The sequence below is a fragment of the Dama dama genome, chromosome 24 (genome assembly GCF_033118175.1).
Source record: "Dama dama isolate Ldn47 chromosome 24, ASM3311817v1, whole genome shotgun sequence".
Classification (NCBI taxonomy): Eukaryota; Metazoa; Chordata; class Mammalia; order Artiodactyla; family Cervidae; genus Dama; species Dama dama.
In genome coordinates, this window is record NC_083704.1 from 29,425,355 (window position 1) to 29,450,387 (window position 25,033).

The 25,033-nt window shown below is 38.5% G+C and overlaps 1 long non-coding RNA gene across 1 annotated transcript in view; it reads right to left on the reverse strand.

Annotated features, from left to right (window-relative positions):
* Window positions 1-25,033, reverse strand: part of LOC133046130 (uncharacterized) — a 233,292-nt gene that overhangs the window by 199,158 nt on the left and 9,101 nt on the right. The window lies entirely within an intron of this gene.

Sequence of the window (25,033 nt, forward strand, 5' to 3'; positions counted from 1 at the left end):
AAACAGAAATGGGTGCTGTCATCTAGAATGAGGATCCATCAGAGGTTCTAAGCATGGTTACTGTCACAACAATAGAGGTCTGTTACTGTAGAAAATCCCATTCATTATGAAATAATAAACATGAGTGAAAAAAAGGCAGAATTTTTTAAACTCCTGCAATAAGGAAAAAAGGATGACCACCTTGGCTGCCAGCCAACCACACTTACTCTGTATACTTGTCCAGGGAGTACAGAATGATCATTCTTTTCATCACAATGGCAAATTATAATGAAACCTCTGAGGATATTAGAGAGAAAGGCCTTGATTTTGAGATTGTCAAAACAATTATAATAAAACAGCTGCTCACCTTCATTTGAGGAATTTAACACATTATCCCCCTCCTTTGCAACAAACCTCTTTTGGATAGCTACTGGTCTGTAACACACAACCCAGGAACTTCATGACTTATTACCATGGATTATTATTTCTCATGTTTCTGTGAATGAGCTCAGCTGGGCAGCTGTCCCTTAGGGTCTTTCAAGCAACTGTAATCCGATGGCACTTAAGAATGAAATTATCCGATGGCCTTGCTAGCTGGGGGTGTCCAAGGTAATTCACACATCTGGCACATCGACTGTGAATTACAGAACAGCAGCTGGCTGGCCAGGAGTGGCTCATTCTCCACATGGCAAGCTTGGGCTTCCTCACAGCACACTGGTCTTACTAACCATACTGAAGTCACGCAGCACCACCTCCACTGCATCTTCTAATTGTGCAGGGCCAGCCCACATTCATCGTGGGAGATGACCACACCACGTAGGGACTTCCACGTGGGGCCATCTCAGACGTTCCAAAGCCATCTAAGTCAATGGGAAAAAGGATTATTTCTCTCAGCTTACAAATAATACACAGACTCTTTGACTCCAGTTCTGAGTTCCAAGACCTAGAAATCATCCAGACTGGGATAGGAATCCAAGTTTTCTGATTTTAAGATGTCGGAGCCTAAATGGGCTGTGATTAAATATGTAGATATGATTTCCATTCAAATGTTCATTTCACTTGCAATTACTTAATCATTCAAAGAGCGGGCATTTCAGGGCAGCCTGCTGTCCCACATTGGTCACACCTTCTTTTGCTAACAGCCATCGATTTTCTTTTAGGAATGCTGTTCCAGCCACACTGGACACAGCATACCCTGCTCTCCCCAGTTAAGGGCAGCAGAGACTCAAGCACTCTATAACTCTCTCAGGGATTTGAATCTTGAACAGAGAGGCAAAAGGCCTACATCGTCTAAAGCTCATTTATTCTAGCAGCAATGTCCTGAAGAGATTGTTGAACAGTAGTTATAAATAAGACCCATCCCCTCCCCAGTTATCTTCTAGGCCTCATGCTCTGGCTGCCTGATGTCTTTCTCATAAATTCCCTTGTGCTAATGTAAGCCAGAATCTATGGCGTGCTGGTCACATACACTGTGTAGTGGTTGGGAGATAAGGCACATTGTAATGGCTGAAAGCACCAGCTTTAGGGTCTAACTTAACTCAGTAGTTTAAATGTGATTCTGCCACTCGGTAGGTGTACTCATATTTCGGCTCCCCAGGTGGCACAGTGGTAAAGAATCTGCCTGCCAATGCCAGAGACACGTGTGTGTACAAGAGATGTGTGTACGATCCCTGGGTTGGGGAGATACCCTGAAAGAAGAAATGGCAATACACTCTAGTATTCTTGCCTGAAAAAACCCATGGACAGCACGGCCTGGTGGGCTCTGGTCCACGGGGTCACAAAGAATTGCACTGAGGGACTGAGCACACATATCCATACTTAGGCAAATCACTAAACTTCTCTGAGGCTGTTTCTCATTTTTCAATCAAAATGAATAATATCACTCTTTTCAAACAGTCGCAATGTTTAAAGGAGATAGTACAAGTAAGCACAGTGTATCGTTCAATAATGGTTAGGTATTATGTTTAATATTGCATCCTCAATCACTCAGTTGTGTCTGACTCTTTGTGACCCCATGGACTGTGGTCCACCAGGCTCCTCCATGGTATTATCCAGGCAGGAATACTGGAGTGGGTTGCCATTTCCTTCTCCAGGGGATCTTCTTGACCGAGGGATCAAACCCACATCTCCTGTGTCTCTTGAATTGGCAGGCAGATTCTTCACCACTGAGCCATCTGAGAAGCCCCATGTTTAATATTACAGGTCCATAATCTCTTATCTGTAATGCTAATATTCAAAAACCTCTGAAAACCAAACCTATAGTCAGCAAAACCTGACTTGAGCTGAAATGGAACTCTTTGTGATGTTTATCCCACTCAAGTAACTATTCTTATGCCTCACTGTGGAAATGGCAATAGGCTTAGGTGTTGCCTGTGACCCTATGGGACCATCACATGGTGTATAGCACAGGTAGCACATTGCCTTTCTAAAATATAAAATTCTAAACCACCTTTATCCCTAAGGGTTTCAGATAAAAGACTGTAGACCTATAAGTCATTATTTATTCAAGAAATTTACAACGAAAAATACACAGGTTGAGAACAGCAGCTAAGGAGAACCATGGGTGATCTTATAAAACTGGAACTATTTATCAAAACTCAGAAATTATACTAGAGCCAATTTCAATAACAAACAAATATTTTATACTGAACTAATGCTGCTTATATAGGCAAATTGTGCCAAAGGAACAAATTTACATATAATTGGATAAGCTACTCTACAAATATTGTACTTCTAGTTAAGGCATGTAATTAGAACGGCATCTTCTGGCTTTTTAATTTAGTGTGTTTAAGAATTATATTTTATTACCTGAATTAAATACCATTGGTTCCACACTCGTAGGTTTCTCACAGGCTTGCTGTTCACTCACAATGCGTCCTCTTACTCATACTGAATTGGATAAACCAGAGGTCTGAATTATAATCCCACCCTGGGACTGCTGCATTTGCTTATACTGTCAGATCTGCCTCTCAAAGGTCCAGAGCTCCAGAAAAATACACTAAGCCACTGCAGCATCATTTCTCCATGGTTAAATTTTTAATTTTAGAAGAAAGATTCTGAGGCTGTGTTTTTAAAATTAAAATGGAAGGTTGTGTGCAAATCCCTACACAAAAAACTACAAATTTATAAGTCAAACCAAAATGACATATAGAGAGCCTTTTTACATCTGATAAAGAATAAAGCTATGAAGCACTCCATCAACTTTTCTACTGCAGTTTTTTACATCCTTTTTTAAAAAAATTCTTCCTTTAAATGGATTCTAATTTACAGTGCAAATTGGAGGGGGGGGTACAAATGATACTATGTAAAATTTACACATAATACCAGATTTGAGAAACGTCCATTTTAGAAAACACGTTTAGCTGTCCAAACTGCAAGATTCATTTATGAAATCACCAATATAAATTTGTTTGAAAGGATCTAACTTTTCACCTAAATACTAATATCTGGGATCTCCATTTTTCTGTACAATTTAGTTAAGAAGGTAAATGAAGAGACTGAGTTGCATAAATCCAGAGGTGTGCTCAAGGTCACAAAGCTAACTGCTGAACAGATGATGCAAAAGACCATTTGCTTAAAGAAAAGAAAAAATCTAACTTTAATAAACAGGGTGAAGAGCTTCTCTCCAAAGTCTCTAGCATATTTTCAGTTTTCATGAATTTTTCAGAGAGCATCTGTTTTTAAGTAAGTAGAAACATACCCAGGGAAAATAAGGCCCGCTATAAGAAATTAAAATCAAAGTCCAGAAACATGTGCTATTCCTTACATGTGTGCAAAAGCACGTTTATTACCATCAACATTTGATTATTTCTTAGAACAGAATACAAAATAGCACATCTAAAACAGCATTCTTTATCCATCCCTGCACCATGCCAAACTAGCCCTGCTTTCTCCCAGATTCACAAGGAAGGGAAGAGTTCTTTTGTTTCTCATTACAAATAGCTGCATACACAACCTCGCATACAATGCTATTTTCTGTAAGTTGAGGTCAACATTTGCAAACAATCTCCTGTGCCCTCTTGCTTGGTATTACAAGAAATGAAGAATTTTGCAGTATTTTATAATAATAAATTTAAAATCTTGGGAAATCCAGGGTTAAATAAACAGTTTGAAGAGCTTCGTTTTGTTTTCCTAAATAATTTTGGGGGCCTTTCATGTTCTAATATCTATTATAAATTGACAAAAGATAATTCCCCAAATATACATCCATAGAAAAGTATGGTTTGTTCTTGTTGTTCCACAGACTATTTTGGGTACTGATTCTCTGTAATTCATCATAATCAACCCACTGATCTAAGATTCCTATAAGACCGAAATAGACTATTTTTGAACATTTCTGGTGATGGGGAAGATTCACTACATGCTGAGACAGCCTATTTATTTTGGAGTTGTTCCACTCTGTTGCCTCTCTATGGTTTCCTTTAGTATGTCTTGGTTCTTACTACCATGCAAATGCAAAATAGATCATCTTCCACTTGAAAACCTTTCATAAATATAAAGACATCTGCTGCAATCCCATGCACTGAATTTCCACCACTAAAAGCTAAACATCCTAAATTCTTCATGATTTGGGAAGTCTTCATTAACCAAACTGATACCCTCAGGATACCTGCTTGCTTGGGAGACACATGAAGTCATAGAGATCACAGTCGTTAAGAGTGGGGTAACATCAGCACAGGATTAATACTGAGCCTCTTTCCCAGGGTCTGAGCCCTGGATCTGCCATGCACCATCTTAAAGACCTTAACAAGTTAGTTAATGTTTTTTAAGCCTCACTCTACTCACTAGTTAAACAGTGTGTGTGTGTGTGTGTGTGTGTGTGTGTGTGTGTGTGTGTGTGTGTGTGTGTGTTAGTCAGTCAGTCAGTCTTTTCCAACTCTTTGTGACCCCATGGACTACAGCCCTCCAGGCTTCTCTGTCCATGGGATTTTCCAGGCAAGAATACTGGAGTGGGTTGCCATTTCCTCCTCCAGGGGATCTTCTAGGGATCTTCTAGACCCAGTGATCAAACCCAGTCTCCTGCACTGCAGTTAAACAGTGTCAACTACCAACTGGCACTTGCCATGGGCACTTGCCATCTACCACTACAAGTTGTAAATCATGTGCTACTGCAGCTGCTGACCTTCAACACCCCATGAAAGGAGTTCAGGGTGGAGAGCAGAAATGAGGCATTCTGTGCTTGGGGAAAAACTGGCAGGTCTTCAGATAGATATTTTTAAGGAGCCGATTTTATGAGCCCAATTCTTGTATCATCTCCTCATATCAAAAATCACTAAAATCCTTCATGGTGATGACTGTTCCTTGTGACTAGCAGAAAGCTTCAAAAGACAGAAACCTTCTGGGAAATACATACTTGATTCCATGTAGTACTCCTTCACCAAAATTACATATATACTGACCTACCTACAACTCGCCTCTTTGGAGCAGTTTCCCAGAGTTATCTGAGATGCTGTCTCCTGGGCTGCAGTTCTCATTTTGCCCCAGATAAAATTTAACTTGAATCTCTCATGCTGTGTATTTTTTTAAGCAGTAATAACAGTAGTTCTGGTCATCATGAAGTTTCTGTGAACATTACATTTAAAATATTGCTAGTATCAATATGTCCATTTTGGAAATATGTGGTTTTTTTTTAGTCAATTTTTTACAAGTAAAAATCACCGAGTACTCAACACTGACTGGCTCAGGGCTGTAAATAGCAGGTAAATAGAACAGTGGAGAAAGAAACTGCCAGAGGATTAAAAATAAGCCACAAATTATCTGCAAGCAGATAAAGCCCTGACGCATAATCGTTACTGAACAGGCTCTATCTTTGTCTTCCCATGTAGTAACATGTCACTCTCTTTTAAGGGTTTCAGGGAAACACACTTTGCAAAAGTCGTCAATTTGAACGAGAAATGGGGGTGGATATAAACATCTTCCAACAACACAGACTTCCACTTTTTCTGCTCTGCTTGAAAGAGTGTCATTCAGAGGAAGAAATAACTCAGTGTCAGGTTATTTTCTACTCCTGGTCTGATGCCACACAGCTTTGAGCTTGCTTTTGGCTATACCAGTCGCGCTTGCAATCGCTTAACTTGGCACATGACTTATAGCTCCCTGTAGCACCTTTGAAACACTGGCAGAGTTGTGCAGTAATGATGAATGGGGCTCCACTGAGCCCAAACCTCTAGCATCTTACAGGTGCAAGCACCTATGGAGCACCTGAACTGAACTTGGCATATATTTCTAGTATGGATTCTGATCCTTCTATGATTGGTGGAGTTGAGGAGAGCTCTTGGCAGTAGTATAAGGAGTGAAGAGACTCAAACTGTCTTTTAAGCAATTTCTTAGATGTTATAGGAATATTCTTGATTTCTAGCAATCAATTTGAAAAGTGAACAGAGAAAGCAGGCTAGTTTCAACCATGGTGCTTGTTCTCAAAGGATTATGGAGCATCAGATCCCACTATTTTAGGATCACGATACTACTCTCCACTTAATTTGATCAAATATTGAGTTCTTTCCTAAATTAAAAAGGAAGGAAAGACTAAGAGGAAAAGGCAAGGAATCCACTAGGTTCTGAAAGATGACTCACAGAAAGGTACGTCTGAGTTCTCTGATGTACTTCTTATCTCAGATCATGAAGCCATCCCATTAGCAACACGGACTGGGACTGTGTTGGACACCTCGTAAAGGACAGCTGATCACAGGCAGCTCATCACAGGGCCGCCAGCAGTCTACCAGGCAGCCCCTAGCTAGGGCACTGCCCTCAAACTGTGGAGATGGTGACTTAACCAACTTAGTCTCTTCTCATGAAAAAAGTGCAAGCAATTCATTGGGAATGAGGGGGGAAAAGAAGTCCACAGACCACAACCACGAGAGAGAAAGAGTAGGTGAATCATTTAACTGTGCCACAGTCAACTAGGGATCCATAAATTGCCAACACTCCTAATCAGGTAAATATCAAAAAAGATCCCATACAACCTTCTAGTCCTGAACTTCCTAGACTTTCCTCCCTAGGTAAGGTCCGGGTATACCACAGTTGTGAAGCTTTTTCAGAATTCCAATCAGAACTTCCCGTTTGAAAGACATTTCTTCTTCATTTCCGCTTTTATCCTTCTGGTAAGCCCGCACTACCTAACAAAAACTTAAATGAATCTTCACTGCTTGCAACCAGTGGAGAACAAAGCACATGTAAAAGGAAGAAAGTGTCTCCTTGATGAGTTTCCAACCGTGTTTGAAGTCACATTCTCCCCTCATTCTCTCAAGCTCAGACATGTGCTAACAAAAGAAGACAACAGGATCCAAATGGAGTCACTTGGGCTAAGACCCATGTCACCAATCAGAGACTTGATGTGAAAGTAAGTGAAAGTGTCAGCCGCTCAGCTGTGTCTGACTCTTTGCAACCCCATGGACTGTAGCCCACCAGGCTCCTCTGTCCATGGATTCTCCAGGCAAGAATACTGGAGTGGGTAGCCATTCCCTTCCCTAGGGATCGTCCTGACCCAAGGATTGTACCTGGGTCTCCTGCACTGCAGGCAGATCTTTACCACTGGGCCACTTGAGAAGCCTTGGAGACTTGACACTAAACTATAGATTCAGTCTCTCCCAGGAATGGAACCTTAAAAAATCAATCTGGAATGACCTGGTCAGCAGTAATGAGTTAATCTGCCAGATAAGACCCCTGTTCTCCCCTAAAGGAAGGTGACATTGCCACAACTATATATAATTCACTTTTTGTATAACTTCCTTGTTCCCAATCACTTCTGACTATAAAAGTATTTCTTTTCATACAGCTCAGAGCTATTTTCTAATTGCTAGAAGAGATTCATGAATTGTTGAATAAAGCCGATAAGTTCTTTAAAATTTACTCAGCTGAATTTTTTTTAACACATAGCACTTAGTTTTGGATATCAAATTAACCTAAATTATTATTCCATTCAAAACAATTATGTGTTTAGCAGCTAACACCATCAAGAATAGGGCTACAGAACTGCAAGGTACTCAATAAATCTTATTAGTTAATGATTAAATAATGTCCACAGGACAAAAAAGTATTAAATCAATATTTCTTAATTATAAGGCATAAATCTACTGGAAACTCATATCTCTACTTCTTATTACCCAGAAAGTATAAGAAAAGGTGTCAGATAAAGAAACCTAAAATAGAATTCATTAAGACTTTTATTTACTGAGCACTTTAAGACACATGGGAATGTCCCATGCATTTGGAACGCAGACAAGTAAGAAACATGGTCAATTACCTCACACTCTAATGGGAGACAAAAACAAGAAAATATCACAACACATAACAGATTAAGTTATCATTCACTTTCCATCCTACCAACTTAGAGTCTGTGGATTCTAACTAGATAGAGATCAGTAAATGCCTAAAAAGTGTTCATTGGTGGACACTCCATAAAGGCAATGAACTGTTCAATATTCAGACACTCAAATAGGTGTATCCACAACTCCACAGTCAGAAGATGCTTATAATATGATGCAATATGGGAAGGGGTTCTGATAACAACATAGAGTTGCAGTCAATGACAAAGATAACCATCACAAAGGAAATCCTAAGTATGACAGAACTTCTGAAATTCATACACACATGCAAAATAAAAAAAACAAACTAAAATCCTGAGGGACTTAAAGGTCTTAATAGAAATCTATGCAGATGACTTTGCTGGTGGATCAGTAGCTAAGACTACACTCCCAATGTAGGGGACCCAGGTTCACTCACGGGTCAGGGAACTAGATCCCACAAGCTACAACTAAGAGTTTGCATGCCGTCACTGAAAGATCTCGCATGTTGCAACGAAGATCAAAGATCCCGTACCCCCGTAGCCAAATAAATAAATATTAAAAAAAATAATAACAAAACAAAAAGGCTATTTTGCGGGGAGAATTTTTTTTAAGAATTCTATGCAAATAATAGAGAGATAATAGGCTTTGAGAGATGCATTACTTAAAAGAGGAGAAGAGAATCTTCTATTTATCGAGAAAGCTGGCATGACCGAAAACTGCCCTACTTTCACAACATACCACTGACCACAGTGCCATGGCTACTGGTGGTGAGAAAACAAGTTCATGTGGAAGCTGATGACGATCTCTTCTTTCTCACACTTAGCCTACTCGTACTTCTTGGATAACTCCTTCCCCTCTCCCCTATTGCTACACCTCTCCAACGTCTGTCAGTTGGTTCGGAATTTTACCTGACTTCTGACAGGCTCTCAGACAGGGTATGTTGCCAACCTGCTGTGAGTCATTTCCCCCTGATCTGCATTCTCTGTGCAAGCCCGGCCATGGGGGATTCCCCTTCCTTGAGGCTTCATGCTTTGATGGCTTAGGGTTTTGTCTTCTGATTTCTTTGTCTTTGTAGAATTGTTAGACGTTTTCCTGGAACCTTGGCTTTGACTAGCCCGCATCTTAAATTCTTTTCATCTGTTTATATATTTAAAGATTCTAATCAGGGTCTAATCAAGAAGAATTAATTTGGCTATGTACCTTCTTCACTGCTCTTAATTGCTACACATTTCAATTTCACTTAGAGGTGGGATGACCTTCCCTTAGATGTCAAGCTGCCTGGTGATCCCAAATGTAGTTTTGATATGCTAAGTGGTGCAGGATAAGAGCTGTAAATCTAAAATTCTAGCATTCATCTCTTAGCTCCAAAACACAAAGTAAATTTCTAAGGAAATTTCCAACAATAAATCACCCCATGTCAGCCACTAATTATAGTCAGTGCAGTGCTAGAAAACTATACCATCTCAATAAATCTTGTGAGATGTCAGTTCAGAAACATTAGGTTGTGGGTGATGTGAGGGGACATAGCACTGCTGGATTCAGGATTTGCAGACCATCTATCAGGCATATTAAGGGGATGCTAAGCGGCAGAGGTACAAAAGTTGGACCAACCAAAGAAAGGGATCTTTCAGCCAAGGCACTGTCTGAAATTTCCAGAGTACTGATAACAAGGAACTTGTTAATGCATAAAAGTTAGCAAAGTGATTGTAACCAACTGAAATGATGCAATATAAAAGAGAAAACAAACAAACAAACAAACAAAAAAAAACCTCTGGAAGTAGGTATAGCTATGTCACAAATGCCAGTGCCATGTGGAAGAGAGAACAGAGAGTTTAGAACTGAAATAGCTGCCCTGCCAATGATCAATTATCAGCCTTTTTACTGAAATTCCTGCTCTGCCAGTTATCAGACACAGAGAGGCACTCCACCTCTCTGAACCTATTTTTCCACAACTGTAAAGTGCAGATACTAATGCCCACCTTGGAGGCTTGTTGTAAAGATTAGAAATAACATATGCAAAGATTTCAGGCACATTGTTAATGCTCAACAACTGAGGGATATTAATCTCTGTTAACTTACTCTATCTGATTGCAAGTTCTCCAAAGATCAATTAGGTTATCACTTTGGAAACCAAATCCTAACGCTGCCTTAAACTAAGACTATACATTCTTGGCATCTTCAAGCCATTGCACAAAATCAAAGACCAGTTTTGACTGTCCAGTCATGGCATGGTCTTACCTGCAGCTAACACCTCATAATTTAACAATCAACCTTGTAACTGAGAGGTCTTAATGAGCTCTTATAGCTAGAAAGGATAGAAACAACAGCAACCATGACCTTGCACAAAATGCCTAATATAAGTTGTTCTGTCTAGATATGTGATGGCCTGTAAGGCTTTGTGAAAATCGCTAACGTTGGCAGATTATAGAATGAATTTCTGCTAATCACTAAGAAGCAACTACCTCTACTCAAAACGTATAAAGACATTATTTGGAGAATGTAGATTGTGATCGTTTCTTTGGAGAGCAATCTGAGAATAAAAAATGCTAAAAATGCAAAATGCACTACTTTTTCACTGAGAAATTCCCATGCTTCTATCAGGAATTTGCATTGCAGATAAACTCACATATGTTTACAAAAATAATGTAAAGAGCACAAATGATGATGACCAAGGGTCTGGCATTATGATCTTGGTACAAAGGAATAAATATTCTGAGTAGTCACTGGCAACCAAGAGACAGCTACGCATAGACTGATATCTAAGATTCATCTTTAAGTAAAAATGGGATATTCCAAGCCATTGTTTTTACAGTAGACAGTCACATATCTTTTTTATTGAGTAAGTATCTTAATATATATGTACTCATATTCATTAAATAACTCTGCAAAGATAAATGATACCACATTGCCTCTAAGAGAAAGAACTATTAATAACAGAAGGTGACAGAAAGGAAGCTTAGTTTTGACTAGATACCCTTTTACACTATTAAAATGCACACTCACGGACGTATAACCTTTATGGAAAAATAACTTAAAAATACAAAGCAATATAAGGGCAAAGTGACACTGAAAGTTCAGATATTATCCAGGGAAATTCAACAACATTAACAGTCAGCTTAGTCAGTCAAGGACCTAGACCCTACTTCTTCATTACCACCAGAAATTTTTCCTTTTAAATAACACAGATAATAATCTTAACTCTTCATTTGTACAATGTAGACAAAGGGTTTCCACCTGAATTCTTCAAAATATGAAATGAAAACTCTCCCAAGTTGAAAGTTTGAGATTTGCTTAAAATTTTTCAGTGAGGGGCTTCGTATACAGCACAATTTCTAGAGTACCCTGTTTTGCAGTTCTACAGAATTGGAGGACACACATCTCCTGGCATGTAACTTTTTACAAGCGAAATGATACATTCACCACTTTCACTCCTATATGATTTCTAAGGCCGAGGTAAGGACTCGATTAAAAATGAAAAGAAGGAAAAAAAAAATGAAAAGAAGGGAGAGGAAAGGAGGGGAAAGGAGAGGAGAGGCAGGGAAAAGAAATAGTCACACAACTGAAATTCACAAAAGGCAGTAAGCCTAGAGTTTCAAGTCATTTGCGATACTGAGATAGTCTCTCAAAGTATGGAGAGCCTTCCAAATCAACATTACGACACTGTAAGATTTATGATCTCTAGACAAGTATCCATGAGCTAGCCTTAAACAGCACTACCTGTTCATGATGGCTACTAAAAATATGTATTTCTCTAATACCTCAAAGCCTCATATTTGGTTTAAATAATACAGAAGTTAAGCACATATAAAACCTGGTTAAGTGTGAAGTGAATATTTTCCCTAAAATATATTCTCAAAGACTTTTCCTGGCGGCTTAGTGGTAAAGAATCCACCTGCAATGCAGTAGACAGCCTGCAGTGCAGGAGACCACCTGAAGACACGTGTTTGATCCATGGGTTGGGAAGATCCCCTGGAGAAGGAAATGGCAACCCAATCCAGTATTCTTGCCTGGAGAATTCCATGGACAGAGGAGCCTGGTGGGCTACAGTTCACAGGTTCGCAAGAGTCAGATATGACTTAGAAACTAAACCACCACCACTACCAGAATCTCAAACACGAATCCAGCTTAAGTAACTTCGTCTTCCCAACGTAATCAGTTGTGCTCCTCACAACTTTCACGCCCACAATTTCCTTCACTCAGCTGCGGTAAGACTTTCCTGACCAATGATCCTTGATTCTTTACACATTACGTCAGTTATGAATCAAGGTCTTCCTTGTTTCCTGTCCCTTTTCACATTATGTTCTTTGCCTGGAACTTTCCTCTCCAGTTATTTATTTGACTAGCTTCTCCTCAAGGTTTAGGTCTCAAAATTCATATTCACTAAGAAACTTCCTCTCTGTAGGCCATGTAAAGAATCCTCCCTTAGCACCCTCCCTTTCTCCTTCAGAGCACCTATTTCAGTTTATAATTATTTGTATTATAAGTATTAGTTATTTAAAACATTTTTCAGTCTCCCCTACCAGACTCTGAGCTCCATGAAGCAGGATGCATATCTGATTTTTTTTCTACCCACATGACCTAACTCGGTCCTAGCACAGAATTAGCTGTCAATATCTATAAGCTGAATGGATGAATGAAATGAATTGCAGGATATTTCATTCATGTTTTTCTAAAGGACCCCACTTTGACTAGAAGACCAAAGCCATACCCGAAAACCTGTCATACCACAAATTCACAAGGAGCAAGAACTGCCTTTTTGAACTTTCTATACTCCCATTTACTCTATGTGGCATTTATGAAATGGTCACTCATGGGAACACAGCATCAGTGTTGGAGAAAGTAAAATCTGCTGCCATCCACACTGCTCATCATTCTGCAAAATTAGGAGAGCAACTCTGTGGACAAGAACATTCAAGGCAATTATTTGAAAAAGCAAAATGGAAAAACCTTCTTGGTAAAGTAATCAGAGTTCTCCAGAGAAACAGATCAAACGAACACATGTGTGTGTGTGTGTGTGTGTGTGTGTGTGTGTACACATAATATATGTGTATTAGAAAAAGACAGAGATATTTATTTTAATGAACTGGCTTATGTAATTGTGGATGCTGGCAAGTATGAAATCTGCAGAACAGGCTGGAGACCCAAGAAAGAGCTGAGGGTGTAACTGGAGTCCAAAAGCACTCTTCTGGCCTCCGATTAACTGGATGTGGCCCACCTACATTATAGATCTGCTTTATTCAGTGTTCTGATTTAAATGTTACTCACATCTTTAGAAATACCTTTATAGCATCACCAAGATATGTTGGACCAAATATCTGGACCGTGGCCTATACAAGTCGACACATAAGATAAATCACTATATTTCACTAAAAACTCTCTGTGTTGTCATTTATACATTATTTGATTTATCTTCTCTGGTAAAATGAAAGACATGCAACTGAATACTTTTTCTACTTGTCATAACAAGTTGCATAGGCATTTACTTTTAAAAGGAAACATCATATTCTGAGAATCTAATAAGCATGAATTTGAACCCATACATAAATCCCCTCCACTGAGTTTTATTGCCAGTAGTGAAAAGAACTCTTTATTTAAATTTGTGGCCAGACTAACACAAATTTATAAAACTCAATATTTTTTAGAAGTTTAGCAATATTGGAAGGCTAGCTATAAGAAAAAATACATTTATACATTGAATCATGCATATTCAAATAAATTCAGAATAATGAATATAGCATATAGCTTACATACACAAATTACCAGCCTATTATAACTACAAAAATTCTGTTTATATTCATATACCAATGTTTGTCTGAAAATCTTTCTATATTGAAAGGATTTTTAACATTTGGAATGCATTCCCAAACCCCTATAATTTATGAAGATGCACAATCCTTGCAATAAAATGTAGTTGGGAAAGCAGTTTATACAAGTTTAGGTCTTTTAACCATATGCTGATCACTAAGGATAAAAACCTCTACCTTCCTGAGGAATCCATACTGGTTAAAAGCTTCACAGGCAGGCACACCAGTAACGTGACATCAGTGTGGCTATTACTGCTTGCGTGAATTGAGTTATTTAATCTTTTGATTTTCAGTTATCTCATCTAGGACACAGGGTTCATTACAGCACCTAGCTCACAGGATCATTACAGGCTTAAATGAGATAATATAAAGGCAACTTTTATTTGATACACTGTATCTGATTAATTTATCTGATACATTGTATTTGATTAATATTATTCATTATGATTAAGGGTTACTTAGAAAGTCCATATATATATATATATATAATATATATATTTATTTATATGGATATATATATGTAAAAAAAGATATATATATATATATATATATCTTTTCTCATAGAGTGTCTCCAACGACTGGGGTGGTACTTCTTCCCAAAAGAAGTTTATGTTACAGGCAGAAAAAAAGACATTTGAAAACCTTCTCTTAAAAATGTAATATGAGGCATATATTACCATGAACTTAGTAAAACCACCAGACAGACGTGAAACAAACAAAAACCTGGGTGATAGGAACACACACTAGGACTAAACTTCCCAACATGTGTTTCAAAGAATATATTAATATCACGATATCTATGATCTTCAACACTGCTGCATTTAATAAAATCATCTGGGGCGTGTTATAAAAATTCTATTTCCCAGAATTCACCTTCACCCCAGACCAACTAAATCAAATTATTCTAACATACATCAGGGCTGAGCACCACCCCTTTGGATGTTTCATAGACAATCTCTGCTCTGAGGAGGGAGGTTGTTTTTTAGTTCCTACAGACCAAATTGTATATCCCCCCAAAATCTTTACATTGAAACCTAATTCCCAATGTGATGGTATTTGAAAGTCAGACCTCTGGGATGTAAGTCAGTTATGAAGGCAGAACCATTACAAATGGGATTAGTGTCTTTATAAAAAGACCCCAGAGAGCTCTCTTGCTCCTTCTTTCATGTAAGGTTACAGAGAGAAGATGGCTATTTACAAACCAGAAAGCGGCCTCAGCAGACACTGAATATGCCAGCACTTTGATCTTGGACTTCTCAGCCTTCACAACTACAAGAAACACACTTCTGTTGTCTTGTAAGTCACCCAGTCTGTGGTACTCTGTTATAGCAACCTGAAAGACCTTAGTAAAGTAAGTTTCAGAGACATGTATTTCACAAGGCATATAAACAGCCTGAGAAATTCTAATGTAAGAAAATCTATTTAAAATACAGAATTTTCTAAGCTCATTCCTGCTGAGAAATTTTTTAAACGGAATCCTATTTATATCCTGAAGAATTAGTGCTCTGCAGAACAAGCTCTAGTTCTCAAACCTGGCTGAACATCAGAATTACATGGGGAGCATATTCAAAACATAATTTCCTAACCTCATCCCCAGGGACTCTGATTCAATGCCTCTAGAGTGGGCCTGTGAATCTTTAGCTTCTTCTAAAATGCCAGCTTCTTCTGAGGATCATACTTTGTAGCAATTACCCAGAGATCTTACACTTACTCCTATATGCATGGTCCCTGCTTCTGCTCCCGAGCTGAGGGCACGGAATGAGTCTTTATAACTGGCACTTGGTCTCCTGCAATGCCTTGCTTCTAACAGAAGATCAACAAGAGTTTAGTGGAACATGATAAAATATGAAAGAGTATTAGAAGATCATCAGGCCTGGGGTGCAACACAATTATGAACACCAGGCCCAAGTTACACTCTGAGACTTTTATGCTCAGACTATGATAAGGCACTCTGTGCAAAGATTAAGCCTCTGTGCATAAATACCAATAGACCTGGCTCCCAGAATTAATGACAAGTTTGCAAGGTGGGCCCCCAAATCTAAGCTTTAGCTCCTTACTGTGATAATAGAGCCTCCAAAAATACATTTGCAGAAAAGACATTAAGCACTGGCTAGACCAAGAAGGGAACTTTCAACTGCTGATCTTATAAAACCACAGTACTGGATGATGTGAATTATTCAGAGAAGAACAAGCTTGTAAGGAAGCACCATGGCATGTGCACTTGTAGAGACCTGAGAGCTCCTTTGTGAACAGTCACTCACCAAAACCTGAAAACCAGAGGAACAGAGAGGGATTTATACACCAAATTCCCAGCCAACTTTCCCACCCTGCTGAACACTGGGATGGGAGTAATTACTGTAAAATGAGGGAAATGCCATCGGCTCTCCAGGGGGGATGATTTTCAAATTAATGCAGGGGCCTCAAACTAATGAGTGGTGCATTCTGCAAAAGTAACCTTTGTGTCTGTGCTTCAGAAGTCTCAACAGAAAGACAAGGGCATAACAATGTAAGGCATATAGTACGAAGCACCTCCAAACATCTGATACTAGGAAAAGCGCTTTACAATCCTTGGGGTGTAAGCAAAAATAAACACCAATGAGAACCTAGGGGGAAAGGTACTGTATAAAAAGGACATAAGGAGATCATAAGACAGAAGAGAAAAGTCGGGAATCAAACAACTCCAGATGCCCCTCTCGCTCTCCACCGGGAGCAGGTACCACCGTGCAGGTCAGGCCAGGTCTGGCCAGGACACTGCCGCAGTACAGACAGCAACTCCTCCCTCCAACTCTTTTCCCATCCTTGTGTTACCGATCTTACAATTCTACACATGAGGAGAGAGGGCCTAATAATTCAGGCATTCAGAGATGAAAGTCACACGCGGCACCTTTACACTGCAACAGCAGATGGGTGGGCTGAAGAAAGATTCCTGGGCCACTTCTTAGTGAGGGCATGGGCTCTGGATTTATCAACCCACAAGACTATATACAGTATAAGTGATTTTTACTGTTGGGAAAGTGAGCTTATTCCTGTGAATTAAATTTTTTAAATAATCAGCATCAATGACTACTATTTGAAATGTTACCAAATACCATTAGTTTCCCTTTGTGATCAGTCGCTTAATCACGTCTGATTCTTTGTGGCCCCATGGAAGACAGACCGCCAGGCTCCTCTGTCCATGGGATTTCCCAGGCAAGAATACTAGAGGAGGTTGCCATTTCCTCCTCCGGGGGATCTTCCTGACGTCTCTTGCATCTCCTGCATTGGCAGGCATATTCTTTACCACTAACTAACGTCTAAGGACAGCAAATGTTAGTAGCAAAGGAATATGCCACAGACACAGGTGAGCAATATGGAGTGAAGCCAGAAAACATGGGGGAAAGCAGATGATCACTTGATACCCTGCAATGTAAACTTCCAATATCTCAAATAAAACATTTTTAAATGGAAAAAAAGGAGTGGTACTCAATTTAAATTGTCCATTTGTAAATCTACTGCCATGAAACAATTCTTCCCATCCTACGATATAAAGGCACTTAATTACCTTGTGTAATGCTTTCTTTTTATCATTATAGGCTTTAGGACATTTGTTGTTTGCTCAATTTCTTAGTTTTCTAATTTAAATCCCAAATTACTTATTAACCCCTGTGCATCCTGGATTTAAATAATGAAATACATTAAGAATGTAAAAATATTTTATATGACAATGTAACATACTTTTGTACCAAGTTTGCTGTTTTCTTACGTCATTAACACGATCAGAATAGGACATAAGAACTATTCATAGATCAGACACATATCTAAAAACTTAGACAGGTTACGAATATCACTCCACACACCAGCCCCAACATATCACTTAGATTTTCACATTAAATTAGGATGAGTTTTTCAAAATTAACTACCTGATGTCATTTTAGTGCTTTAAAATTGTGTAATGGCTTTCTATGGCCCCAAGGACACAAGTCAATTTCTTCTTATTCCCTAAAGATGCTACTTTGTACAATTCTATAATGCACTAATCACCCTAATCACACAATTACACTGTCTTTGTTCTCTGCCCAACTCATTGGGCATCATTCACATTCAGGTCTCTGCAGTAGAGCACAAGGACTCTGCCATCAGTCTCCTACATCTGTGAGGTCCACTCATTCTCAGCTCTTTGCCAATCCCTAAACACACCACTTCTCTCATGATCTCATCCCACTATCACACTATATTCTTTTTCTTAAGTGTTCTTTCCAAACTCAACCTGTGAATTCGATAGAATTCTTTCCACTTTGTCTCAATTAATATCAATTCTTCCCCAAAATTTCTTTGCAACTACCACCATAATATCCCACATCACACCACACTGTAATTTTAGTTTTCTTTTCACACCATGCAAATAACTCCTTGAAAGCACATTATACATGTCTCTTCATATAAATATATATATACACACACACACACTCCACACACACACACACACACACTCACACACACACTCATATATGTGCTGTACTAAGTTGCTTCCATTGTGTCCAATTCTTTGTGACCCCGTGGACTGTAGCCCGCTAGGCTCCTCTGCCCATGAGATTCTCCAGGCAAGAATACTAGAGTGGATTGCCACTCCCTTCTCCAATATACATACATATGTGTATAAATACATTTTATATATATGTATATATATATATATATATGCCTGAAGTCAAGCAAATTTCCATACAGAGGCAATATTTAGATTCTATAGGATATAAATTAACAGATGGAAGTCGATCAATGAATTAAGATTCTGATGTGAGTTCGTTTAGTAGATAGTAGGCGGGAATGTAAAACACAAAGAGAAACAATACTTTACTCTTTGTGTGTAAAACACAAAGAGAAACATACAAACTTATGTATGTTAGAAATAAAGAAACAAAATAAAAAAGTAATTATAGCATTTAAGTAACGAGGTTAAATGACAATACAAGTGTTATTTGAATTCTGCAAACCCAAAGGGTAAACCCCAAACAAGGAGGAAGTAGAGAAACATTCAAAATAAACTTACTAAAACTGTTTCATTCTTTAAAGGCTATACAAACACATGGAAAAGAAAATAACATTAGGTTGTTCCTCTTCAAATATGTAAAAATCCTTCATAGCAAGCATATTAATAATGTATTAGTCATTACAGTTATGCTAAGTTTTGACACTCAAAGCACCTATAAGGAGACTATGTGTAGAATATGTAAACTGATATTCTCCCAAGTAAACGGAAATTCATTCCCAAGTACTATTAGTATCAAAGATTTTTGAAAATTGTGTAAAGCTTTTTAAAAATTTCAATCACATTTGACTAAGAGCAACTCAAAACATTTTTATATTTCCACTCTGTCACATGTCAGCATTTCTTTTTGTAGCATGGCAAGATGGGCTAGAGCTGAAGTAGCAAGAATACAGATGAGAGTCTATTCAGTAATTCATTCTTGTAATTCATTCTTTATAATAAATAAGACTCTTGACCATAGCCAAAACTATTTCTCCAAAACGAAATCTCAAATAGTGCTAATCGCATCTCAGCTCTGATCCAGCGGCTCTCTGTAACAGTCAATCATAAAACAACACACTGGAAAGGCTGCCTCCTTCCGTCTCTGTGCAGCCAAGGAAGATCACATTGTCTACTCAAGAGCTGTGGGTTCAATCCCAGGGTCAGGGAGATCCCCCGCGATAGGAAATGGCAATTTACTCTTGCATTCTTGCCTGGAAAATTTCATGGACAGAGGAGCCTGGCAGACTAGAGTCTATGAGGATGCAAAGAATTGGACACAACCGAGCACGTGTGCACACGTGCGTGCGTGCACACACACGCACCCATGCATAAAGTCACAGGGACAAACATGCATCACCTTCTTAATTATTTGAAGGAATAACATTTCAAGTTTATAAGCTACAACTTTCATTATTTCATCAACAACATAGGTATCATATTAAATAAATGTATGAGAAGAATAAGATAAATGATAAACTCCACATTTTTTAGAGATGATATAGTTATATGCAAAGCATCAGGCTATGTGTACACATCATTAGCTCATTTTGGTCTTCATAATTCTACAAGAATACCCTCATTATATGGTATGATATGTTAAATAATTTGGTCTAATCTTACAAAAGTAGTGTAGCCAGAATTTGATGATATCATGTTTCAATCACCAAGTCTGCCTACTACTTTTCTTTTTCATCACATAAAACATTTTCCATCTGCGGAAACTGAATCACAACCTAAAACATGGAATTCATTATAATAGAGTGTATATTATATTATGCTCCTTTTCTTAAGCATTAACCTTAATATATTGATTTAAGGAGTTACGTTATAAGAAAATTACTAAAATTTGTACAAGCTCATTAATTCAGAACAAAAGAAGACTGCTGCTTTGAATAACAGTAACGTTTAAAACAAAAGTACTAATTTCAGTTACAGCACATAATATAAACTACAAGATACTGGTAAATTGCTACTAATAAAAGAATTGAGTAGAGTTAATGGAACTATGAATTCACAATAACCCCATGTTACACAGCCCATATACATATGTTACCACCACATTCACAGTTATCTAGAATTATTGCAATGTCTGTAATTCTGATCAACAGGTTCAAGAAAGAAAATAAAGGGAACATACTAGGACTTTTTAGTTAGATTCTAGTAACCGGTGAAAGAGACCTTGAAATGTGCTAAAGAAAATAAAAGGAACTTCTTTACAGAGTGAAGATCATGTTCTCAGAGTACAGACTTTTGAACGAAGTTTATAGTACTGCAGGTAAGCAAGCCAACCTTCCACAACTGTAACAAAGAAATCTTCACAAACAGGCTGCTGCTGCAAAGCGTATCACAAATACATGGGACAATATTATCAAGGCAGCTTATTTTCTATTTCTACGGTACCTCTCACTACCTTGGTCAACAAGTAGGGGAAGGGAAGTAGAGAAGAGTGAAAATGAATAGGAGACATCCATGCTCCGAGGCTCTCACAAAAAGAGCGGTGTGGAAGGCCCCTCACAGCCTCATTCAGAACTATTTAAATTACTAAATATAGTCTGAATGGCTTGTAAATTTGTTTTTGTTTTTTCCAGGAGACAAGCGGGAAGAAACAGCACATAGAAATGGATAGTTCACCAAAGCAAGGAATCATATAATATATGAGCATCTGAAAGGCAGCAGAAAGCAGACAGAGGCCACTTGGCATAGGGTCTGATGTTTCACCAGTCCCTGAGGGGATCCTGCTGCACAATCCAGTCTAACATTTATTGTCTCAACAATAAGCAGAAAGCAGCTGTATGCACTATGTTCTGTATAAACTGCCAAGTTTATAGTATAGAATAGGGCAAGTTTGCTTAGTGATTAGAATGTATTGTGCACACCTACTAAAGTATTAAACTCACATCATTTAATGTTCAAAGCATCTCTACAAGGTAGGCAAGATCTACTTCATTTTGCAGATTTTAAAAACTGCTTTGTAAGGGTTAAGAACATGCTCAAGATCACACAGCTGGTGATAGAAGAAATCCAGGTGGGTCTGATTCAAAAGTGAATCACTGTCCTAGTCTAAACTACTAGACTATGTTCATCACAGTGATTCTGTGTCATCGAGAAGTAAATCATACTGGGCCACCTATTTAGTTGACCAGTAATATAGTTGACCTGGATTTCCACTTTTTAAAAACCATTATTGTTAGGTTAAAGAAAACTGTTATTTGTGAAAAGTGAAAGTGTTAGTGGCTTGGTCGTGTCAGACTCTTTGCGACCCCATGGATTGCAGCCTGCCAGGTTCCTCTGTCCATGGGATTCTCTAGGCAAGAATATTGGAGTGGGGAGCCATTCCCTTCTCCAGGGGATCTTCCTGACCCAGGGATGAAGCCCAGGTTTCTTGCATTGCATGCAGATCCTTTACCATCTGAGTCACAAGGAAACCCCATTTATTTATTCCAAGAATTCCACTTAACCAGGTTTTTGCTATAATTTTTACAAGGAATTAGAAACGTGACTTAAGTAAATATTCTCTCTTTAAGAATGTCATTCACCTAATCAAATATAGTAAAAGTACTGTCTGCACTCCCAATTAATTTGCTAATCTGCAAAAATTCTAGAATCAATAGGTAGCTAATAGCTACTCAAATGAGTCACTAAAGACAAAAATATTCATATTTGTATTTGGTAGTTGAAGAGCAATCATAATACAGATGACAATATACATTTGTGCAACTCAAAATGAGTGTAATGTGTCTAGAATCAAGCCCTATTAAAGCTATTTGGGGAAAAAGAAGAAAAAAAAAAAAGTTATTTGGGGATTTGAAACTGGAGGAATCAACCTGCCTGACTTCAGACTCTACTACAAAGCCACAGTCATCAAGACAGTATGGTACTGGCACAAAGACAGAAATATAGATCAATGGAACAGAATAGAAAGCCCAGAGATAAATCCACGAACCAATGGACACCTTACCTTTGACAAAGAAGGCAAGGATATACAATGGAAAAAAGACAACCTCTTTAACAAGTGGTGCTGGGAAAACTGGTCAACCACTTGTAAAAGAATGAAACTAGAACACTTGCTAACACCATACACAAAAATAAACTCAAAATGGATTAAAGATCTAAATGTAAGACCAGAATCTACAAAACTCCTAGAGGAGAACATAGGCAAAACACTCTCCGACATAAATCACAGCAAGATCCTCTATGACCCACCTCCCAGAATATTGGAAATAAAAGCAAAACTAAACAAATGGGACCTAATGAAACTTAAAAGCTTTTGCACTACAAAGGAAACTATAAGTAAGGTGAAAAGACAGCCCTCAGATTGGGAGAAAATAATAGCAAATGAAGAAACAGACAAAGGATTAATCTCAAAAATATACAAGCAACTCCTGAAGCTCAATTCCAGAAAAATAAATGACCCAATCAAAAAATGGGGCAAAGAACTAAACAGACATTTCTCCAAAGAAGACATACAGATGGCTAACAAACACATGAAGAGATGCTCAACATCACTCATTATTAGAGAAATGCAAATCAAAACCACAATGAGGTACCATTACACGCCAGTCAGGATGGCTGCTATCCAAAAGTCTACAAGCAATAAATGCTGGAGAGGGTGTGGAGAAAAGGGAACCCTCTTACACTGTTGGTGGGAATGCAAACTAGTACAGCCGCTATGGAAAACAGTGTGGAGATTTCTTAAAAAACTGGAAATAGAACTGCCATATGACCCAGCAATCCCACTTCTGGGCATACACACTGAGGAAACCAGATCTGAAAGAGACACGTGCACCCCAATGTTCATCGCAGCACTGTTTATAATAGCCAGGTCATGGAAGCAACCTAGATGCCCATCAGCAGATGAATGGATAAGGAAGCTGTGGTACATATACACCATGGAATATTACTCAGCCGTTAAAAAGAATTCATTTGAACCAGTCCTAATGAGATGGATGAAGCTGGAGCCCATTATACAGAGTGAAGTAAGCCAGAAAGATAAAGAACACTACAGCATACTGACACATATATATGGAATTTAGAAAGATGGTAACGATAACCCTATATGCAGAACAGAAAAAGAGACACAGAAATACAGAACAGACTTTTGAACTTTGTGGGAGAAGGTGAGGGTGGGATGTTTCAAAAGAACAGCATGTATACTATCTATGGTGAAACAGATCACCAGCCCAGGTGGGATGCATGAGACAAGTACTCCGGCCTGGTGCACTGGGAAGACCCAGAGGGATCGGGTGGAGAGGGAGGTGGGAGGGGGGATCGGGATGGGGAATACGTGTAAATCTATGGCTGATTCATATCAATGTATGACAAAACCCACTGAAATGTTGTGAAGTAATTAGCCTCCAACTAATAAAAAAAAAAAAAAGAAAGAAAAAAAAAAAAAGTTATTTGGGGATTTGAATCATGCCATTTGTTTTTTTATTGTTTGACTTTCTTCTCCTCCAAATTGGACCCATGTCAGCATAAGCACAGTGGTTGACACTGGACATTTCCATGACAAACCTAAAAGTCACAGGCAACATAAATTGTCAACTTTATATGAGTACAGCTCTGCAAAGTGTAAAGTATTTTCTACACAAAAGTTCAGCCCAAAGGTAGAAGGGTCATTTAGGGTGGTAAAAACAGAGGAGTCCTGGATGCATTTTTTAGAACCTCAAATTAATTATGGAATCAGGAGTGCTGCCTTCCTAACCCTTACTCTCTCATGAACCAAAGTGTTTTTCCCAGAAATGCTCAACCTTTATTTAATTAATGGAAAAAAAAAATAAGGGTTTTAAGTATTATGAGCTGAAACTGACGCTGCCTAAACATGGAAAATATTTTCACTTTCCAAACCATGAAAACTATTGATCCCGGCTTTAAATAAAAAAAGAACAATAAATCTCTGACAAGAAAAAGAAAACAAATGAACCTTGCAGCCAACTCTTGCTTTTTCAAGTTTCAAACACCAGAAGTTCTTTCTCAAATATTTCCTAACCACTCTCACTGACTTATTTCTCCCCTTATCCCAAGATCACCTGTAAGACCATTAATGCTCCATGAACACATCTTATCTGAGTTCAATTGTACTTTTGTTGCCTATCATGTTTTATGCAAGAGATACTCCAATAGAAGTAAGATTAGTCAATTTAAAAACTAAACAAAACTCTGCGTGTGTGTGTATGTGTGTGTCCCCTTGCACTGTCATGTCCAACACTTTGTAACCCCACAGACTATAGCCCACCGGGTTCCTCTGTCCATGGAAGTTTCCAGATAAGAATACTGGAACGGGTTGCCATTTCCTACTTCCCCACCCAGGGATCGAACTCACATCTCCTGTGTCTCCTGCATTGATAGGTGGATTCTTTACCACTGAGCCAGCTGAGAAGCTCTAAAAACTGTTTACCAGAAGCTTACTAGGCTTTTCAAAGCACTAGTTACAAGTATTAAGTACTTTGCAAGCTGTA